General features: G+C 43.1%; 1 protein-coding gene across 1 annotated transcript in view; it reads left to right on the top strand.

Moving 5' to 3' along the window:
- LOC126253337 (proton-coupled amino acid transporter-like protein pathetic) overlaps positions 1-23,559 on the top strand; it is a 154,277-nt gene that overhangs the window by 67,601 nt on the left and 63,117 nt on the right. The gene's annotated exons all lie outside the window — the stretch shown is intronic.

Raw genomic sequence — 23,559 nt, 5'->3', positions numbered from 1 at the left:
GGAGTGTATTTCCAGAACGCTTTTGTCACCGTTCGTCACAAGCAACTTCTAACCAAATTGCGCGCCTATGGTGAATCATCTCAGCTGTGTGATGGGATTCGTGTTTTACAGTCATAAAGGTCACATTTCGTAATAACATAAGGAAAATCATCGAGTAAAACAGATGTAATATCTGGCGTTCCCCAGGGAAGCGTTACAGGCCTCCTACTAGTCCTGATCTAAATAAACTATTTTGGATACAATCTGAGCAGCTTTCTTCGATTGTTTCCAGATGATACTGTCATTTACCGCCTTTTAAAGTCATCAGGTGCTCAAAATGAATTGCACAATGATTTAGACAAGATACATGCATGGTGCGAAAAGTGGCAGTTGACTCTAAATAATCAAAAGTGTGAAATCATCCACATGAGAACAAAAGAAATTCGCAAGATTTCGGTTACGCGATAAATCACACAGAACTGAAGGCTGTAACCTCAACCAAAAACTTGGTGATTTTAATTACGAATAACTGAAGATGGAACAGATTTGAAACTTCCTGGCAGATTAAAACTGCCTGCCGGGACCGCGACTTGAACTCCAGATCTTTGGCTTTCGCGGGCAAGTGCCCTGCCATATCAGCTATCTAAGCACAACTCACGACCCGTCCTCACAGCTTTAATTCGGCCAGTACATCGTCTCGTACCTTCCCAACTTAACAGAATATCTCCCGCAGACCTTGCAAAACTAGCACTCCTGGAAGGAAGGAAGGATATGGGGGGAGACATGATTTAACCATACCCCCGGGGACGCTTTCAGAATAAATTTTCACCCTGCAGCCGAGTGTGCTCTCTACCAGGAGTGCTAGTTCTGCAAGGTCTGCAGGAGAGCTTCTGTAAAGATTGGAAGGCAGGAGACGAGGTACCGGTGGAATTAAAGCTTTGAGTACAGGTCATGGATCGTGCTTGGGTAGCCCAGATGGTAGAGCACTTGTCCACTAAAGACAAATGTTCCGAGTTCGAGTATTGGTTCGGTAAAGAGTTTTAATCTGCCAGGAAGCTTCATATCAGCGCACACTCCACTGGAGAGTGAAAATTTCATTCTGTAACAGGTTTACTAATAAGACTACTTACACGATACTTGTCAGCCATCTTCTGGAGTATTGTAGTGAGGGGTCCGTACCAGACAGGATTGACAAAGGACATTCAGAAGGTTTTTTACTATCGCGAAATAAGGGAGAGAATGCCACGGCTAGGATTCAGGGCTGCGGTAGAATCTTCTAACGAAATTTCAGTCAAATGGTTCAAATGGCTCTGAGCACTATGGGACTCAACTGCTGAGGTCATTAGTCCCCTAGAACATAGAACTAGTTAAACCTAACTAACCTAAGGACATCACGAACATCCCTGCCCGAGGCAGGATTCGAACCTGCGACCGTAGCGGTCTCGCGGTTCCAGACTGCAGCGCCTTTAACCTCACGGCCACTTCGGCCGGCAAATTTCGGTCACGAATTTTCTTCTCACAAGGGAACCTTCCCATCGCAGCCACTTCAGATTTAGTTATAAGTTGGCACAGTGGATACGCCTTGAAAAACTGAACACAGATCAATCGAGAAAACAGGAAGGAGTCGTGTGGAACTATGAAAAAAATAAGCAAAATATACAAACTGAGCAGTCCATCCCAACATAGGCAACATCAAGGAATCTGTGAGTTCAGGTGTGCGGTGGTCGCGTGGTTAGCGTGAGCAGCTGCGGAACGAGAGGTCCTTAGTTCAAGTCTTCCCTCGAGTAAAAATTTTCCTTTCTTTATTTTCGCAAAGTTGTGGTCTGTCCGTTCGTTCATTGACGTCTCTGTCCACTGTAACAGGTTTAGTGTCTGTGTTTTGCGACCGCACCGCAAAACCGTGCGATTAGTAGACGAAAGGACGTGTGCCTCTCCAATGGGAACCGAAAACATTTGGTCGCAAGGTCATAGGTCAACCGATTCCTCCACGGGAAAACACGTCTGACATATTCTATACGACACTGGTGATGGCATGTGCGTCACATGACAGGAATATGTTGTCGACCCACCTAACTAGTACACTTGGCCAATGGGTAAAAAGATTCTTCTACCTGGCCCGATTTAGGTTTTCTTGTGGATATCATAATCACTCCCAAAAAAGTGATGAAAACATAAGAGTTTGTCACATAAACTGTAACAAATGAATGCAACAGTTTCACAGTCGCACAGTTTTCCCTGTGCTCTGTCAAAACATATGTTTTTAACGTTTTCAAATTTTTCCGTGTGTAGACCGTCAAATCCTGCATATGTCCAAGCAAATCTGAACATGTCCTGGAATTTTGGAGAGCGAAACTGATTATGTGTGTGTGTGCCGGCCGAAGTGGCCGTGCGGTTAAAGGCGCTGCAGTCTGGAACCGCAAGACCGCTACGGTCGCAGGTTCGAATCCTGCCTCGGGCATGGATGTTTGTGATGTCCTTCGGTTAATTAGGTTTAACTAGTTCTAAGTTCTAGGGGACTAATGACCTCAGCAGTTAAGTCCCATAGTGCTCAGAGCCATTTGAACCATTTTATTATGTGTGAGTGCCTGAACTTTGATAATTGACACACGATCACGTAAACAATACTGCTCTGTGTACCTGTGCAGCTTCGCAAAATCATAGAATCTTTTCACAAAGTATTTCATTTGCCAAAAACCTCTCATCGGACAGACAGATAATAATTGTCTGAAAATAAAAAATTAAACTTTTCACTCGAGGGAAGACTTGAACCAAGGATCTCTCACTCCGCAGCTGCTCACGCTAACCACGGGACCATGGCGCTATTGAGCGCACAATTTCCCTGACGTTGCCTATGCTAAGCATAGACTGTTCAGTTTGTATATTTTGCTTATTTTTTGCATAGTTCCACACAACTTCTTCCTGTTTTCTCGATTGATCTGTGTTCAGTTTTTCAAGGGCTATCCACTGTGCCAACTTATAACTAAATCTGAGGGGGGTGCGATGGGGAGGTTCCCTTGTCAGAGTGTGAAAATAGTTTGTTGGCGTCCACGTACAAAGGTAGAAATGATTGTCATTATAAATGGAAGAATCAGGGCCCGCACGGAAAAATATAAGTGTTCTTTTTTGCTGGGCCCGCACGGAAAAATATAAGTGTTCTTTTTTGCTGCGCGCTGTTCGAAAGGCGGACGGTAGAGAAGTAACCTGAAGATGGCCCGATGAACACTGCCTGGCACTTAATTGTGAGTTGCAGAGCAATCATGTAGATGTAGATGTGGATGAACTCGAAGTAAATTAATAACATAAAATAAATAAATTTAACTAATCGTCGCTTCTAATATTCGCTATGTGATCAAGTGCATCCGGCACTCCTGTGATATGCGGAACTGATCAGTAGATGTCCTTGATGCGGACCCGCCAGTATAAAAGTAGCGAAGCACTAACAGCACGACGGCTCGGTCCGGAGAGCTTAGTGAATTCAAATGTGGACTACTCACTGTGTGCCATTTCAGCAACAAATCCATCAGCTTTTACCCACTGAAGCGCCGACTGGTATAGCGTCAACTAGAGTAGGCATGAGTAGTCAAATACAGAGATATGTAAAGAGGCAGAATAAGGCGCTGCGGTCTTAAACGCCTATATAAGGCAACAAGTGTCTGGCGATGTTGTTGGATCGGTTACTGCTGCTACAATGGCAGGTTATCAAGATTTAAGTGAGTTTGAACGTGGTGTTATAGTTGGCGCACGAGCAATGACACAGCATCTCCGAGGTAGCGATGAAACGGGGATTTTCCCGTACGAACATTTCACAAGTGTACCGTGAATATCAGGAATCGGGTGAAACATCAAATCTGCGACATCGCTGTGACCGGAAAAGATCCTGCAAGAACGAGACCAACGACGATTGAAGAGAATTGTTCAACGTGAAAGAAGTGCAATCCTTCCACATATCCCTGCAGATTTCAATGCTGCCCCATCAACAAGTGTCAGCGTGCGAACCTTTCAACGAAACATGATCGATTTGGGATATCGGAGATCTTTATGACTGGAGAACACAAATCTTTAGGCCTCGCCTGGGCCCGTCAACACCGACATTGGACTAATGATGGTTGGAAACATGTTGCCTGGTCCGACGAGTCTCGTTTCAAATTGTATCGAGCGGATGGACGTGTACGGGTACGGAGACAACCTCGTGAGTCTATGGATCCTGAATGTCAGCAGGGGGCATTTCAAGCTGATGGAGGCTCTGTAATGGTGTGCGGCGTGTGCCGTTGGAGTGATATTGGCTCCCTGATACGTCTAGATACGGCTCTGACAGGTGACATGTACGTAACGATCCTCTCTGACCACCTCCATCCACTCATGTCCATTGTTCATTTAGACAGACTTGGGCATTTCCAGCAGGACAATGCCACACTCCCACGTCCAGATTTGCTGCAGAGTCGTTCCAGTGACACTATTCTGAGGTTAAAAACTTCCACTGGCCACCAAAGTCCCCAGAAATAAACATTATTGAGCATGTCTGTGATGACTTGCAATGTGCTGTTCAGAACAGATCACCACCCCCTCATACTCTCTCGGATTTATGGACAGCCCTGCAGGTTTCATGGTGTCAGTTCCCTCCAACACTACTTCAGTCGACTCCATGCCACGTCGTGTAGTGGCACTTCAGCGTCCTCAAGGGGAGCACACGATATTAGGCAGGGGTATCAGGTACTTCGGCACTCCAGTGTAAAACTGCTCAAGTCGAACCGTTGGTGATGCGAATTTCAAGTGGAAACGCGAAGAAAATCCACAGCTAAACCCAGACCAGGCATTCCTTGGGTACAGACGGAAGGGGATCGTGGAGCACTGCAGAGGAGGGCGTACAAAATCGCATGGAACAAGCGGAAAAAACTACTCTTGAGTTGTAGATTGCTACGAGGAGTCCATCTTGTACAATGAATGTACATAGAGACTTGGAAAGAATGAAGTACGTCGGTCGAGCAGCTCCTCATAAACCACACGTTTCTGTTCCGAATGATACGCGTTGCTTGAGACGGTCTAAGGAAAGATGCCACTGGACACTGGATGAATGCAAACGAGTGGTTTGGAGTGACGCATCACTCTATACCCTGTGACAACCCGATGGAAGGTTTTGTGTTTGATGAATGCCTGGAGAACTTTAACTGCCGACATGTGTAGTGCCAGCAGTGAAGTGCGGAGTGGGTAGACGTTTTTTTCTGGGTTAGGGAATAATAACCTTATTGCGCTTAATAAAACACCAAACATCGAACGATATGATCCGTGATGATGACTGTGTCAGCATGACAAAGCATCCTGTCATAAAGCAGAATCTGTTAAGCGATGGTTTGTGCACAGTAACATTCCTGAAACGAACTAGAATCCCGATTTGAGCCCACTGCAACACCTTTTGGATGAGTCGACTTCGCTCCAGACACCATCGTCAATCATGACTGTCTTCTCTGGTCTCAGCTATTCAGACGCCTCATTGGTAATGTCCCCAGCCGATTTCGAGCTGGCAGCAAGACGAAATCTGGACATACGCCACATTAATGTCCACTAAGAGCGGTCCGAATACCTATGATGAGATAAAGACTTGGTACCTTCCACATTCCTCCGTGACTATCATCAGACGTCAGACAAATCTTGCACTTACCGCTTAAGTGAACCAAGTGAACCAACCTATATCCAAGTTCCATTCCAGCTGTCCCCCCAGTGCTGGAGGGAGGGGAGACACGGATGTTCTTTCTGTTCTTCGTAACGAACACCTGGATGTTAAAAGTGATCGTTTGGAAATGGGTACTTACAGCCTGTCTCGAAAACGACAGCGATTATTTACTTTCTTCTTTGTGTCCATACGAGCTTTCATTTATAGGTAGCGGCCATCAGCACCTTTTGATGATCGCAGGCGACCACTACAGGGGATAACTCAACTATTTTGTGTCTCAGGACGGCGGTTGACTCTTCGAAATGTAAATTTACGCTTTTTCTCGGTTTTATTTCTTGCAGAAAATGTGCAGTATGAGATTTCGGAAACAGTTTGCATTAGTAGAAAGTTTACCAAGCTGCTGAAATCATTATATCAATGAAAACTGAGGAATCTACAAAGGCCTTAACTTTTCCATGTGTTCAGAGAGCTTGTGGGCGTTTAAACACATGGTTACGAATAATTAAACCCGTCTGTAATAGTGGCGCAAGCCGCTCCGCGACGGAGACGGTCGCTGCAGCTCATAAGACCCGCAGTGTCATATGACGCTAACACTGCGATGCTCCGCTGAGGTCCTGTATATCTCGTTAATCTCGGTTGTAAGTCAATTCGGCGACCAACTTCCTGTGCTGACAAACTTTACTACAGTAAAATGACAATGCGCACTGTGTAAGGATGACATGACCTTTTCCAGCGTATTAGACTGACTTTCGTAGTGCACACTGCCGCATCGTCCCGTTCACGGTCAAAGAAATAGAGCCATTTCCTGACCCTCAAACAGTAAACAGCTTTCCTTGTACTTCTGCTGCATATCTTTCGGATGAGCATGAACTGTGCAAGCCCTGAGCTTAGTTCAAACATTTTTGAGCGGTTTATGGACCACAATAACGATTACAAACACATGCGTCTTGATGTTGCCGCAAGTGTATCCACTAACAAGATGGTAGCGTTTGCTTGAGGAAGTCTAGTCAGCGCTGTTAGTTGTTTAATCGGCTCCTTTTTCTTATTTAGTGGCTTTCAGGATGTGCTCACACAGCCATGTTAACATTATTTATTTATTTATTTCCCTAACAGTACAGAGTAACCCACCGCCTTGAAATGTAAGGTGGGCCGGATGCTTCCGAATCTAATAGCAAAGACTTCTCATTGTTACAGTCTTATTGGTATACAGTTGTTAATGCTTTTTTTAAATTATATAAAGAACATAATATATAAAGATTTCTCTGAGGTTACAGCGCATTTGAACGCTTATCGATTGTTAAAATGGTTCCATATAATTTGTTACTACCTAGTTGATGAGAATATAATTTATACAATGAAAATGTCAAATAAAAATAAAAAAAAGTAACAGTATGAACGTGGTTAAGAATAATTTGTAATAAACAGGGTGTTACAAAAAGGTACGGCCAAACTTTCAGGAAACATTCCTCACACACGAATAAAGAAAAGATGTTATGTGGACATGTGTCCGGAAACGCTTAATTTCCATGTTAGAGCTCATTTTAGTTTCATCAGTATGTACTGTACTTCCTCGATTCACCGATAGTAGGCCCAATTGAAGCCCTCTTGACTTTCGTTTATGGGGGCATTTGAAAGCTCTTGTCTATGCAACCCCGGTACCAAATGTACAGACTCTTCGTGCTCGTATTGTGGACGGCTGTGATACAATACGCCATTCTCCAGTGCTGCATCAGCGCATCAGCGATTCCATGCGACGGAGGGTGGATGCATGTATCCTCGCTAACGGAGGACATTTTGAACATTTCCTGTAAGAAAGTGTTTGAAGTCACGCTGGTACGTTCTGATGCTGTGTGTTTCCATTCCATGATTAAGTTGATAGTAATAAAATGAGCTCTAACATGGAAAGTAAGCGTTTCCGGACACATGTCCACATAACATATTTTCTTTCTTTGTGTGTGAGGAATGTTTCCTGAAAGTTTGGCCGTACCTTTTTGTAACACCCTGTATAGAGGGAAGTGGGGAAGTTATATGCTGTATTTGGATGAGTAATACAGTCTAAGTAGCATGTTGGTTAGCAGTGTCCTATTTCTATGTATTTCAGATCAGAAGGTCTCGGTACAACCTCGAGCTATTCTCATCTGAAATGATTTGCGGTAATGTATGTTTACACAGATTATACAGATTAAATGCTGATTTGCACTTCATACATGGAATACATGAATTTTAGCTTCACGTGAGAAATACACTTATGTTTGTAACTTGTTAGTTGAAATAGAATATAGTTCATTGCTACTTGAATGCATTATTCCTTAAATAACTTAATACATTTCTGATATATGAAATTCATTGATTATAGCTTTGAATAGAGAAGAGAATAAGCTTTGAATAGAGAAAAGAATATACTTCTGTCTGCACACAGTAAGACGAGCAATACATTACTGCTTGTGTGCTGTGTACTTTAAACACTATGCAGGATACCATTGGGTTGGGGTTAGGGTTGCGTTGTTTTGGGGAAGGAGACCAGACAGCGAGGTCATCGGTCTCACCGGTGCCCTTTGAAAGGGACCATTCCGGCGTTTGCCTGGAGCGATTTAGGGAAATCACGAAAAACCTAAATCAGGATGGCCGGACGCGGGATTGAACCGTCGTCCTCCCGAATGCGAGTCCAGTGTCTAACCACTGCGTCACCTCGCTCGGTATACCATTGGGGAGCAGGAGCCTCGGAATAAAAGTACTTCGAGCCTTCTCCTCCCAAGCGACATTACCTTATTACTATAGTCTTAGTATGTGGTGCCGGTGTTTATTTGTTTTACGATTATTGTGTTGTTTGTGACTGTGTTGTCGCATGCAGTGTCATACATTGTTGGTTTTGGTCCCTTACATGTTGATCCCTTCTGAGTCGTGTTCACTTAGTGTTCCTTCCTCGGTTTCGGAATCTGTGGTCGTGTTTGTGTTCTCCCACGTGGTTGGTGTGTTGTTTGTGCTTGTCTACGGCTCCTTCTATATGTGTTTTGGCGCTTGTATTCTTTGTGCAGAGTGTTCGATACAATATCGGCTACGTTATTCATTGTGTTCCAGTCATCAGGATTACGTATTATTCTGGCGATGTCATTATCATTCTGTATAGGTCTCCCTTTTGCTAGCGTGTTGCACAGCAGTGTGAGATGTTCTGGCGTCCCAGTTTCTCCGCATACACATACTTCATCGTTAGTTAGTCCCATACGGTTTAAACGTACCGGATACGGCCCGTGACCTGTCAGTAAATGGACCATCCCCCGGCTTGAGTCGCCATGTTTCAGTTGTGGTCTGAAACAGCGTAATGTCAGTTATCGAAGATACGAACGTAAGGAGAACGTAACACCCAGTCAACACAACACCCAGTCCCCGAGCAGCTACCAGGACGACCACCCGCAGTCCTCTGGAGTAGGCTGGGAGGCCGCGTATCAGGGGCAGGCACTTCTTTCGCTCCGGAAACCTCACTGACATGTATACACCAGCCTAGCCCCCATTTTACGTCTCTGTGCCACACAAATAGTACATAGCTTATTTCGTTATCACGTAGGTAATGTTTAACGTTGAACAGTTACAACTATAACAAATTTACAAGAGACGTTCGAAGGAATAATCCGAATGGGACAGAAGACGTGTCTGGAGATGCGGACAGCGTTCGAATACCAGTCTGTCTGTCGCCCACCACATGGTCCGACAACCTGGACTGATGAACTGGTGCGTCATTTCTTCGGCTGCCGTCATAGCGGTACGTCGACGATATTCTACTCCCCGGATTACTGCCCTTCGTGGGAAACCATCCTGGACTTACATTTCACTGAGACAATGCCCACCCGCACAAGGCGAGCGTTTCTACTTCTTGTTTTCGTGCTTGTAAAACCCTACCTTGGCCAGTAAAGTCACCTCATCTCTCCCCAGTTGAGAATGTTCAGAGCATTGTGGGCAGGACCAACCATCCCGGGATTCTGACTCTCTAACGTACACATTCGACAGAATCTGGAACGATATCCCTCAGGAGTACAACCGACAACTTTATCACGATGCGCCAAGTATGCTGCTTATGGTGAAGAGGTGGACTAATGCCTTCTCGACTTTATCAATTTGTGAAGGGCCTTCCCCCTGAATAAACCAGCCAATTTTTTCTGAAGTTGTAATCATTTGTTTCTCTATACGTGTACATCACATATACCGATTTCCGTCCCATGCGGGTAATTCCCTCGTAGTGTGTCGTTTTCTTCCGTCTTAGAGTGTATATCAGTACGAGTCTGAGTTTTTTCCTTACCGTATAGGTGACATCAGCGCAGTAATTACGGTGAGAACTTGAATTAACAACTATAAACATGTGCATTCGACCAATCAGTTGTGAGTAGGCATTGTTAAGTAGTGGAAGTACAGGCGTAGTGTGTTAATGTTACTGTATTGCAAACTGCAGTGCTGCCAAAGCAGAGTTACTAAACAGTCTTCCGAAATGCCTTCACAAAAGAAGACGAACTAAATATTCCAGAATTCGAATCGAGAACAGCCGCCAACATGAGTAACGTAGAAGTAAATATCTTCGGAGTAGTGAAGCAGCTTAAATCATTTAAAAAAAGCAAGTCTTCTGGTCCAGACTGTATACCAATTAGGTTCCTTTCGGAGTATGCTGATGCATTAGTTCCATACTTAACAATCATATACAACCGTTCCCTCGACGAAAGATCCGTACCCAAAGACTGGAAAGTTGCACAGGTCACACCAATATTCAAGAAAGGTAGTATGAGTAATCCACTCAATTACAGGCCCATATCGTTAACGTCGATATGTAGCAGGATTTAGAACATATATTGTTTTCCAACATTATGAATTACCTCGAAGAATACTGTCTATTGACACACAGTCAACATTGGTTAGGAAACATCGTTCCTGTGAAACACAACTATCTCTTTATTCACATGAAGTATTGAGTGCTATTGGCAAGGGATTTCAGATCGATTCCGTATTTCTGGATTTCCGAAAGGCTTTTGACACTGTACCACAGAAGCGGCTCGTACTGAAATTGCGTGTTTATGGAATATCGTCTGAGTTATGTGACTGGATTTGTGATTTCCTGTCAGGGAGGTCACAGTTCGTAGTAATTGACGGAAAGTCATCGAGTAAAACAGAAGTGATTTCTGGTGTTCCCCAAGGTAGTGTCATATGCCCTTCGCTGTTCCTTATCTATATAAACGATTTGGAAGACAATCTGACCAGCCGTCTTCGGTTTTTTGCTCATGACGCTGTCGTTTATCGACTAATAAAATCATCAGAAGATCAAAACAAACAGAAAAACGACTTAGAAAAAATATCTGAATGGTACGAAAGTTGCAGTTGACCCTGAATAACGATAAGTGTAAGGTCATCCACATGAGTGCTAAAAGGAACTCGTTAAACTTCGATAACACGATAAATCAGTCTTATCTAAAAGCCGTAAATTAAACTAAATACCTAGATGTTACAATTACGAACAACTTAAATTGGAAGGAACACATAGAAAATGTTGTGGGGAAGGCTAACCAAAGACTGCGTTTTATTGGAAGGACACCTAGAAAATGTAACAGACCTACACTACGCTTGTCTGTCCTCTTTTAGAATACTGCTGCGCGGTGTGGGATCCTTACCAGACAGGACTGACGGAGAACATCGAAAAAGTTCAAAGAAAGGTAGCATGTTTTGTATTATCGCGAAATATGGGATAGAGTGCCACAGAAATGATACAGGATTTCGGCTGGACATCATTACAAGAAATGATACAGGATTTTGGACATCATTAAAAGAAAGGCGCTTTTCGTTGCGACGGAAACTTCTCACGAAATTACAATCACCAGCTTTCTCGTCCGAATGCGAAAATATGTTGTTGATGCCGACCTACATATGTAGGAACGATCACCAAGATAAAATAAGGGAAATCAGAGCTCGTATGTAAGGATATAGGTGGTCGTTCCTGCCGCGCGCTATACGAGATTGGAATAATAGAGAATTGTGAAGGTCGTTTGATGAACCTTCTGCCAGGCACATAAATGTGGTTTGCAGAGTATTCATGTAGAAGTAGATGGATCAACACCTCCAAATCAAGTATTTAGGTTATTCTCCAGAATGTGTGCGAAGTTTGTCCTGCACACCCTGGCTCCAAAAAGAAAATAACGATGAGTGGACGATTGAAAAACAGACAGTTCGTTTTTGGAAGAAATCGTCACAGGCGGAGAAGCTTGGAGTTATCAATAAGCACCTTCCGCAAGAAGACAAAGTGCAGAAATTCACATGAAGGTCAACGCTCTGACGACACGACCGACATTCAAGTCAATGTCACGCACGATTTGAACATCCGAAAGAAGGACTTTTCCTGATAGATTCACCTGGTTGCATGAAAGTTCTGTGCGTTTCATTCAGTTGAGCAGACTATTTAGAACACTGAAAGCATTAAAATCACCATCTAACTGTTTCTCTATTTTTCATTAATCCAGTTTAGAAACTATTTGGATTGACGGGGTATTTCTATCTAACAATGACTTACTAAATAATGTTAGGCGCAACCACACCTAAAGGACCAATACGTTCAGAACACAGAAGGTTGTTTTATGAATTTTGGCGTATTTGTTCTAGAACGTCCTGCAGGGACCACTTTAAAAGAACAGAATTTTAAAAATGTTACGTAGTACTATGTCAATTAATGTAGTTTGTCGGTCAGATTATTTTGTTTTTAAAAAAGTGTGAAGTTTCATTTATATTAGATTAGATGAGCTGAGATCTGACATTTTCTCCGCTTGGTTACTATCAAAAAACTGCAGTCGTAAATTAGAAAGAATGTAAATATAAGTCTAGAAATAAATGTTTGTTGAGATGTCGGCCACTTTACTTGTTCCGAGAATGGTGATGGGTGCTGTCCCCCTGTTGATGTTCATCGTACATTCCCTGTTGGTTGTGTTTCTTAGTCCTCTCGCTGTGATGCTATTGCCAGATACGGCACACAAAACGTCAACAATGCGATAGAGTCGTAATATTCCACGCGAGAAATGGTGCACTGCTGTGGTTCAGCCAACGGCGTTAATCAACAGGTACGTGGAATGTATGTGAAAAAAAAAGACATCAGCAGGTGGTCCTAGTGGCTTGCAGACACGCGACCATCTGCCAAAAGGATCACGGGTCGCGATTAATCTCGCACGGTTCGCAGGCCGGTGCTGTGACGAGCGGAAAACGGTCGTGAAACAAGCGTGCGAAGAACCGGAGCTTCTGATGGCATTAACCAATGCTCTTGCGTTTACAGTTATGCACTGTCAGTCACTTTATTAGCATGATGGACTGTGCAAGATCGCAGGCCACCACCGCACCACCTGCATTTCTTGATCTGCACCTAACACATAAAACTTAAGATCAATTAACAGATTACATGTTATTACGTTGGTGCATAACTCGTTGCGTTTTTGTTGTGCATGTTAGTATTCCAGTTCCTGTGGGTTCCTATATCGGTTGTCATCTATTATTTGTGGTCCAGTGTTGCTGTTTGAGTTTACATATTGGAATTTTGTCATTTGAAGAGAATGAGCGGAGCTGTGGACCTTAGAAAATGGAGGCCTAAGAGGAGAAATCTGAATATTTCCCACTTATTTTTCTGCTTGAGTTCAGTAGAGGGGTGACAGTGGCGGAGGCAGTCACAAACATTTGCGCTGTGTATGGTGATACCGCCACTGGGCAGAGCACGGCAAGAAAATTGTTTTCTTGTTTTAAAGAGAATCATTTTGACATTACTGACTCTCCTCATTCAGGAAGACCTTCCCGAATTGCTGTAGATCGCTTAAACGCATTAATCCACAAACACCCACCTCATTGTATACAATAACTGGCAAAGAAACTGTGATCATACCAGTATTGTGGGGCATGCAATGGGGAAGGTTCAAAAATCGGGTGTAAGAGTACTGAATGCTCTAAGCTACACTATTGGCCATTAAAATAGCTACACCACGAACATGACGTGCTACAGACGCGAAATTTAACCCACAGGAAGAAGATGCTGTGATATGCAAATGATTAGGTTTTCAGAGCATTCACACAAGGTTGACGCCGGTGGCGACACCTACAACGTGCTGACAGGAGGAAAGTTTCCAACCGATTTCTCATACATAAACAGCAGTTGACCGGCGTTGCCTGGTGAAACGTTGTTGTGATGCCTCGTGTAAGGAGGAAAAATGCGTACCATCACGTTTACGAATTTGATAATGGTCGGATTGTAGCCCATCGCGATTGCGCTTTATCGTATCGCGACATTGCTGCTCGCGTTGGTCGAGATCAAATGACTGTTAGCAGAATATGGAATCGGTGGGTTCAGGAGAGTAATACGGAAGAACGTGCTGGACCTCAACGGTCTCGTATCGCTAGCAGTCAGGATGACAGGCATCTTATCCGCATGACTGTAACGGCTCGCACAGCCACGTCTCGATCCCTGAGTCAACAGATGGGGACGTTTGCAAGACAACAACCATCTGCACGAACAGTTCGACGACGGTTGCAGCAGCATGGACTATCAGCTCGGAGACCATGGCTGCGGTTACCCTTGACGCTGCATCACAGACAGGGGCGCATGAGATGGTGTACTCAACGACGAACCTGGGTGCGCGAAAGGCAAAACGTCTTTTTTTTCGGATGAATCCAGGTTCTGTTTAGAGCATCATGATGTTCGCATCCGTGTTTGGCGACACGGCGGTGAACGCACATTGGAAGCGTGTATTCGTCATCGCCATACTGGCGTATCACCCACCGTGATGGTATGGGGTGCCATTGGTTACACGTCTCGGTCACCTCTTGTTCGCATTGACGGAACTTCGAACAGTGGACGTTACATTTCAGATGTGTTACGACCCGTGGCTCTACCCTTCATTCGATCCCTCGGAAGCCCTACATTTCAGCAGGATAATGCACGACCGCATGTTGCAGGTCCTGTACGGGCCTTTCTGGATACAGAAAATGTTTGACTGCTGCCCTGGCCAGCACATTCTCCAGATCTCTCACCAATTGAAAACGTTTGATCAATGGTGGCCGAGCAACTGGCTGGTCACAATACGCCAGTCACTGCTCTTGATGAACTGTGATATCGTGTTAAAGCTGCGTGGGCAGCTGTACCTGTACACGCCATTCAAGCTCTGTTTGACTCAATGCCGAGGCGTATCAAGGCCGTTATTACGGCCAGAGATGGTTGTTCTGGGTACTGATTTCTCAGGATGTATGCACCCAAATTGCGTTAAAATGTAATCACATGTCAGTTCTAGTATAATATATTTGTCCAATGAATACCCGTTTTTCATCTGCATTTCTTCTTGGTGTAGCTATTTTAATGGCCAGAAGTGTACAATCACAAAATTCAGCTGGCGGCCATATGTCCATCTCTGCTTGCTCGTCATCAATTGGCTCGCGCACAACATCAACCATTCCTATCCTGTATCATTACTGGTGACGACAAATGGTGTCTTTATGCTAACATAATGTAAAGAAAGGAATGGTTGACCCCAAACAAAGCAGAAACTCCCTGTACAAAAACCTGCTCGCATCCACAGAAGATAATGTTATGCATCCGCTTGATCAACGACGCTGTCATATACTACGAATTGCTTCCCCAAGGTGTTTATTGTCAAAAATGGAGGCGTCTTCTAGTAACGGTTCAAGAAGAGTGACTAGGAAGGCCGCATGATGAGATGCTACTTTGCGATAACGCCTGACCGCATTCTGGTAGACGGACGGAAAACTCTATACAGGCTCTGAGCACTATGGGACTTAACATCTGAGGTAATCAGTCCCCTAGAACTTAGAACTACTTAAACCTAACTAACCTAAGGACATCACCCACGTCCATGCCCGAGGCAGGATCGAACCTGCGATCGTAGCGGTCGCGCGGTTCCAGAGAGAAGCGCCTAGAACCGCTCGGCCACAAACTCTATACAGGAATTGGTTTGGGAAGTCATTCCGCACCCATCTTATTCCCTGATCTGGGCGCCTCAGATTTTCACCTTTTCCTGTCTCTATCGAATAACCTTCAAGAACCTTTCCGGAAGAAGATGCTCTCAGAACATGGCTCGACGAGTTCTTCGACTCAAAACTACGTAATTTGTACAGTCACTGAATCGAAAAAACACCCCAGCGTTGTCAGACTGTTGTAAACAGCGAAGGTGAATATAGTATTCATGACTGAAGTCCCATGCAAATCTGTTGTGTTCATAAAACTATGGAAAAAGCTACAAACGTACACACTAACTCAATGTTTACGGATGAGGCATGATTCTCCTACAACAGGAAATTAAATTATCACATTATCCACTGACAGTAACTGGTTCGTTGATTGGAAAGTAGGAAAACAGTCTCCTTTGCAGACTGTTTGCAAGAAACTTATGTGACCCATCCTAGGGTATTGTCCTAGTGTGTGGGACTCCTACCAAATAGGACCAGCAGAGGACACTGACGTTGTACAAAGAATGGCGGCACCAATAGTCACAGGTTCCTTTGATTCACTGTAGACCACCACAGAGATGCTGAAAAAATTGAATGGACAGGCGCTTGAAGATATTTTCCTCTATCCTCGTACAAGACTGCTTACATAGATTCAAGAATTAACTTTAGGTGAGGTATCTATGACTATACTAAAGCAGAGGCGACCGATATTTCGGGTCGCGGGTCATGCCGGGGCACGAGTGCATAGCGCTCAGCCTAGCTTCAGGGGAAAAGATCGAACGCGCAGATTTAAATGGGAGCGCAATCGCACTGTATACGACTTGGTATTATTGTTCACATTTCTCAACAAGATGGATCATAAACGAAACAAATTTTTAGTTATATCTAATTGTATTCTATTGTATGTTAACCGTGGACCCAGAAACGACGGAGAGGCTCCGTCCCCGCCGCAGCCGCAGTGGTCCACAACCCGTGTTATCTAATTACTTTCGGTGCCCTGATGACAAAGAATGGTGGCACAAATAGTCACAGACGCATATAATTTCTTAGACTTTCGCACTCAAGTTGCCACGTAATAGTGATTTATTTAGTATCATAATTTCAAAAAAATGGTTCAAATGTCTCTGAGCACTGTGGGACTTAACATCTATGGTCATCAGTTCCCTAGAACTTAGAATTACTTAAACCTAACTAACCTAAGGACATCACACAATACCCAGTCATCACGAGGCAGAGAAAATCCCTGACCCTATCATAATTTCAAAAAGGATTTTCACACAAATATACCGATCGAAATAATATAGCACTTTTACAACTTCATTATGCAGACTTGAGAAATTCACTACAGTTTTAATGAAGAAAGATTTTTCATTCAAACTGGAATTACCACGCGTATCGATCGATTAAATCTGCACACGCGCAGATGTAAGATTGACTGTGTCCTTAAAACCTTAGTTATTAAACTATTCCTGTAATTAATTAAAGGTCTCAATAAATTCTTCAAACCTCTCGTTTTTTTAAACGCCAGTGAGCTTAGGGAACTAGGCTGCCTTTATCGGAATATGTATCTTCTACAACGCGATTTTCTTTTAAAATCCATTCCCATCCAATCAGAAATGTCTTACTGTGGACAGTGTGCAGTGAAGTCCGCTTAAAATGCGAAGTCTACAATCTATTCCCGATGTTCTAATGCTCTTTTCTGCACTCCTTTTTCGGTCATACATTCAACAATAGCGAATTTTAAATCGAAAAAATGTTTCAGGCATGCCTACTGACTTGTTGTTGTTGTTGTGGTCTTCAGTCCTGAGACTGGTTTGATGCAGCTCTCCATGCTACTCTATCCTGTGCAAGCTTCTTCATCTCCCAGTACCTACTGCAACCTACATCCTTCTGAATCTTCTTAGTGTATTCATCTCTTGGTCTCCCTCTACGATTTTTACCCTCCACGGTGCCCTCCAATGCTAAATTTGTGATCCCTTGATGCCTCAAAACATGTCCTACCAACCGATCCCTTCTTCTAGTCAAGTTGTGCCACAAACTTCTCTTCTCCCCAATCTTATTCAACACCTCCTCATTAGTTATGTGATCTACCCATCTAATCTTCAGCATTCTTCTGTAGCACGACATTTCGAAAGCTTCTATTCTCTTCTTGTCCAAACTAGTTATCGTCCTTGTTGCACTTCCATACATGGCTACACTCCATACAAATACTTTCAGAAACGACTTCCTGACACTTAAGTCTATACTCGACGTTAACAAATTTCTCTTCTTCAGAAACGATTTCCTTGCCATTGCCAGTCTACATTTTATATCCTCTCTACTTCGACCATCATCAGTTATTTTACTCCCTAAATAGCAAAACTCCTTTACTATTTTAAGTGTCTCATTTCCTAATCTAATTCCCTCAGCATCACCCGATTTAATTTGACTACATTCCATTATCCTCGTTTTGCTTTTCTTGATGTTCATCTTATATCCTCCTTTCAAGACACTGTCCATTCCGTTCAACTGCTCTTCCAAGTCCTTTGCTGTCTCTGACAGAATTACAATGTCATCGGCGAACTTCAAAGTTTTTACTTCTTCTCCATGAATTTTAATACCTACTCCGAATTTTTCTTTTGCTTCCTTTACTGCTTGCTCAATATACAGATTGAATAACATCGGGGAGAGGCTACAACCCTGTCTCACTCCTTTCCCAACCACTGCTTCCCTTTCATGCCCCTCGACTCTTATAACTGCCATCTGGTTTCTGTACAAATTGTAAATAGCCTTTCGCTCCCTAAATTTTACCCCTACCACCTTCAGAATTTGAAAGAGAGTATTCCAGTTAACATTGTCAAAAGGTTTCTCTAAGTATACAAATGCTAGAAACGTAGGTTTGCCTTTCCTTAATCTTTCTTCTAGGATAAGTCTTAAGGTTAGTATTGCCTCACGTGTTCCAACAATTCTACGGAATCCAAACTGATCTTCCCCGAGGTCCGCTTCTACCAGTTTTTCCATTCGTCTGTAAAGAATTCGCGTTAGTATTTCGCAGCTGTGACTTATTAAACTGATAGTTCGGTAATTTTCACATCTGTCAACACCTGCTTTCTTTGGGATTGGAATTATTATATTCTTCTTGAAGTCTGAGGGTATTTCGCCTGTCTCATACATCTTGCTCACCAGATGGTAGAGTTTTGTCATGACTGGCTCTCCCAAGGCCATCAGTAGTTCTAATGGAATGTTATCTACTCCCGGGGCCTTGTTTCGACTCAGGTCTTTCAGTGCTCTGTCAAACTCTTCACGCAGTATCTTATCTCCCATTTCGTCTTCATCTACATCTTCTTCCATTTCCATAATATTGTCCTCAAGCACATCGCCCTTGTATAAACCCTCTATATACTCCTTCCACCTTTCTGCCTTCCCTTCTTTGCTTAGAACTGGGTTTCCATCTGAGTTCTTGATATTCATACAAGTGGTTCTCTTCTCTCCAAAGGTCTCTTTAATTTTCCTGTAGGCAGTATCTATCTTACCCCTAGTGAGACAAGCCTCTACATCCTTACATTTGTCCTCTAGCCAACCCTGCTTAGCCATTTTGCACTTCCTGTCGATCTCATTTTTGAGACGTTTGTATTCCTTTTTGCCTGCTTCATTTACTGCATTTTTATATTTTCTCCTTTCATCAATTAAATTCAATATTTCTTCTGTTACCCAAGGATTTCTATTAGCCCTCGTCTTTTTACCTACTTGATCGTCTGCTGCCTTCACTACTTCATCCCTCAGAGCTACCCATTCTTCTTCTATTGTATTTCTTTCCTCCATTCCTTTCAATTGTTCCCTTATGCTCTCCCTGAAACTCTCTACAACCTCTGGTTCTTTCAGTTTATCCAGGTGCCAACTCCTTAAATTCCCACCTTTTTGCAGTTTCTTCAGTTTCAATCTGCAGTTCATAACCAATAGATTGTGGTCAGAATCCACATCTGCCCCTGGAAATGTCTTACAATTTCAAAACTGGTTCCTAAATCTCTGTCTTACCATTATATAATCTATCTGATACCTTTTAGTATCTCCAGGCTTCTTCCATGTATACAACCTTCTTTTATGATTCTTGAACCAAGTGTTAGCTATGATTAAGTCATGCTCTGTGCAAAATTCTACAAGGTGGCTTCCTCTTTCATTTCTTCCCCCCAATCCGTATTCTCCTACTATGTTTCCTTCTCTCCCTTTTCCTACTGACGAATTCCAGTCACCCATGACTATTAAATTTTCGTCTCCCTTCACTACCTGAATAATTTCTTTTATCTCCTCATACATTTCATCTATTTCTTCATCATCTGCAGAGCTAGTTGGCATATAAACTTGTACTACTGTAGTAGGCATGGGCTTTGTGTCTATCTTGGCCACAATAATGCGTTCACTATGCTGTTTCTAGTAGCTAACGCGCACTCCTATTTTTTTATTCATTATTAAACCTACTCCTGCATTACCCCTATTTGATTTTGTATTTATAACCCTGTATTCACCTGACCAAAAGTCTTGTTCCTCCTGCCACCGAACTTCACTAATTCCCACTATATCTAACTTTAACCTATCCATTTCCCTTTTTAAATTTTCTAACCTACCTGCCCGATTAAGGGATCTGTCATTCCACGCTCCTACTGACTTAATCAACGTATTTTCCAGTAACATGTGAAGGATCCCATACTCCTCGTTGAGTTCCATTGAAAACTGTTGCAACTGACAATGGAATAACGCGTTCGATTTCAGAAATTTTGCTATTCGTAACAACAATTGCATCGTGTGTTCTCCATGGCTGCAAATTTTGCACAAAGCGCTTCTTCTTACAGAACTATGAATCCCCTTTGTCGATCGTTGTACGTCTTTGCTCTTTTGTTGTCAACTAAATATTTAAATTCTTTTTGCATTGTATTTTAATGTCATTTCATATCAAATATGCAGTACATGTCGCTTACATGACGTGAGATCTGTCATCCCGCCCTTCTGTCATTCCCATTCATTACAGAAGACTGTATTATTCTTGAACAATCACGTTAGCAAAGATCGCTAGCACTTCTTTTTATTACTGTGACCGCTTTCGACACATCCGTACTGACCGATGATGATGACAGTGTAGATCTGCCGAAACTGGTCATAGTAATAAAAAGAATTTTTAGCGACCTTGGATAACTTGATTTTTTGAGAATAATATAAGTTTCAGATCGTCCCCCAGACTGAGGCAATGCCAAACATGTATTAAAGGTTTGCGGTGATAGACCACTAGACCGTATCTTCTCTGCAAAACAGCCACTGCACCTGTGAACTTACTTCAAAACACGAACAAAAAGCGGAGGTGATCCATAAAGCTTATAATGCGGTGATTCCATGATTCTGGCGAACTCAGAGATTTCTACCGACTGAAAAGTCCCACACCGCACTGCTAAATGAAATGTATCGCTGTTTCCGGCCGTTGTGGCCGAGCGGTTCTAGGCGCTTCAGTCTGGAACCACGCGACCGCTACGGTCACAGGTTCGAATCCTCCCTCGGGCATGGATGTGTGTGATGTCTTTAGGTTAGTTAGGTTGAAGCAGTTCTACGTTCTAGGGGACTGATGACCTTAGATGTTAAGTCCCATAGTGCTCAGAGCCATTTGTATCGCTGTTCCGGGTATTTCCGAGAAGGAACGCACAAAGCCTAGTGGCCCCCACATGCTATACGCGTGAAGTTTGGCACTCTGTGGCCGGCCTTTTACTGAAGCCCTGTACATATCACTCCCGTAGGGATAGTTAAGACGATGTTAAAGTGATTACAGCTCGCCTAATGGCGTTTAGGCGATCACTGTTCTACTCTTCGTAAGTGAATGTAACGGAAAGAAACCCAAATAACTGGGACAAAGGGGTTATCCTCTGCCATAAATTTCACAGTGGGTTGCACGTTATAAATGTAGTTGTGGATCCAAATCCTACCGGCGAACATGGGAACAAGGCATCAGGTTCCCCTCAGTATCAGAGTGTTGGCAGAAACTTGTGTGACACCCTCATGGGGCCTTATAATTTGCGAGGAATATTATCACGTGCTGTTTACCAGCAACATCTGCGCCAGTAACTGTCCCTGTTATTTGAGGGTCTTACTGTTACAAGTGAGACAACGGATGTGGCTTATAAGCGACATTGATCACCAAATTTTCTGTATCTCGTACAGCAGAAGTTAACACGAACTTCAATCAATAGACTGACGAAATAAGTCCAGTAGCCTGGCCTCACAGTTCAACTGACCTCAGAACCGTTACATTTTACATCTGAACGCTTTGGTGTATTCCACATCACACGAAGAAGCGCACACAGTACACGAGTGTGTGTCCCACGCATGTGACCAAACGCGAGGGTAACTAGGCGTGTTCCCACGTGCTCGTGATTCTGAACGATGTGAGGCAATTTGTTGTCAATAAGCACATGGCTGTCATGGGATAGAATGTCCCATACTTCATCGAGAATTCATTACCTGACACATGCTTGTTAGACCTTTTTTCTAGTTTTGTCCAGTACGACCTCCTTTCGATATTCGGTACACAATTTTGAATCAAGCTGTATATACAGCTTTGTCCACTTAAATGTCTCTCTCTTTGTTGAAGAAGTTCCGCCTGGCTGGGTTGTTCCATATATTTCATTTTACAGCCTTGTTCCAGCATCTTCCCTTCAATTTTGATCTCAATCCTTCCTTCCTCTTTGTTTACAATCAAGTGTTTTACTTTTCCTCTATTTACTGCCATTTCTTCCTCTCCCAACTCTAGTACCCACAGACTGATGTGTAGGAGATTTTATTCGCAAAAATCTTCTATCACGAGACCGTGTGTCAACGTGAGGCCGCCAGTCAATTGAAAGAATTTCATCTGATCATTTACGACGCTAACGATTTTTATCTTTAATTCTACATGTATACCTTTATTATCAGGTCATAATGTATTATAAAAGCTGGGGAGTGACACTGCAGCCTTGCCAAACTACAAGCGTCGTAATGAATGCGTCAGCTCTCTAACTTCCTTTTCTCAGATATTACCTATATGCATACTGGCTGTTGACGGATCTGCATAAAGCCTAGCCACTGTGGAATTTCAGGGTTCTGCTCTCGGGGCCTTGTCGAATGCGTGCCTTTGATCCAAACATGCAGCACGGAAGACCTTATTTTTCTGATTGGCTGTGAGATCTCAAGTGCCTCAGCTCGAAGTCGTGCTGCCCTTCTAATTTGCCTTCACTTCTTTCCTCAATATAATTTTTAAGAATAGAAGCGATATTTTGCCACTCAGGCTGCAACCTTTTAGTACGATCTACCCTTTTTTTATAAATAGTTTCGATTTATTAAACCGTTCTCTAGTGCTTCCGTAAAACTATGTGTCATTGAGAAAAAAATGGCGGCCACCTGACACCATGTCTTGTACACCTTGTGATGGCTTACAATTACAGTGAAAAAGCTACCACGAAGCGTGGAATTTTTACTGACGCTTCTAAACAACCGCGAAGCCTATAGCACATCTTGTCACTTTGCTGCCATTTTTATCTCCATGACGGTTAACTTTAGTGCAAAATTCAAACTAACTTTTTAAGCTGAAACAAATCGTGTAACTAACTGGAGAAATGTCATCTTCACTCAACGCATTTATGGCTGTGATGCCCACTGTGAAAACGATGATGGTTTCTAAGGTCTTTCCAGGTATCGAGAATAGTGGAATACCTCAGTGGTTGCCGCACCCACTATTATCCTCTTTACTAAATACAGCAGCATCTCAATGTCTTCTTGTTTTCATTTGTCTTCCATACATGCATTAATTATTTTTGAGAATAGCGGAAACAACGACCCCAATGAATTACACGATTGTTTGTTGTCGGAATTTAAATAGCCAAACGAAGCGTGGGAAATGAGTAAATGGGGTATGAAATGGAACCTGGTGAGGTCTAGCTTTGAAAAAAAAACATTTAATTGCT

Source organism: Schistocerca nitens, chromosome 4 (genome assembly GCF_023898315.1).
Source record: "Schistocerca nitens isolate TAMUIC-IGC-003100 chromosome 4, iqSchNite1.1, whole genome shotgun sequence".
NCBI classification, from domain to species: domain Eukaryota; kingdom Metazoa; phylum Arthropoda; class Insecta; order Orthoptera; family Acrididae; genus Schistocerca; species Schistocerca nitens.
This window is presented reverse-complemented; position numbering and strand designations above follow the sequence as displayed.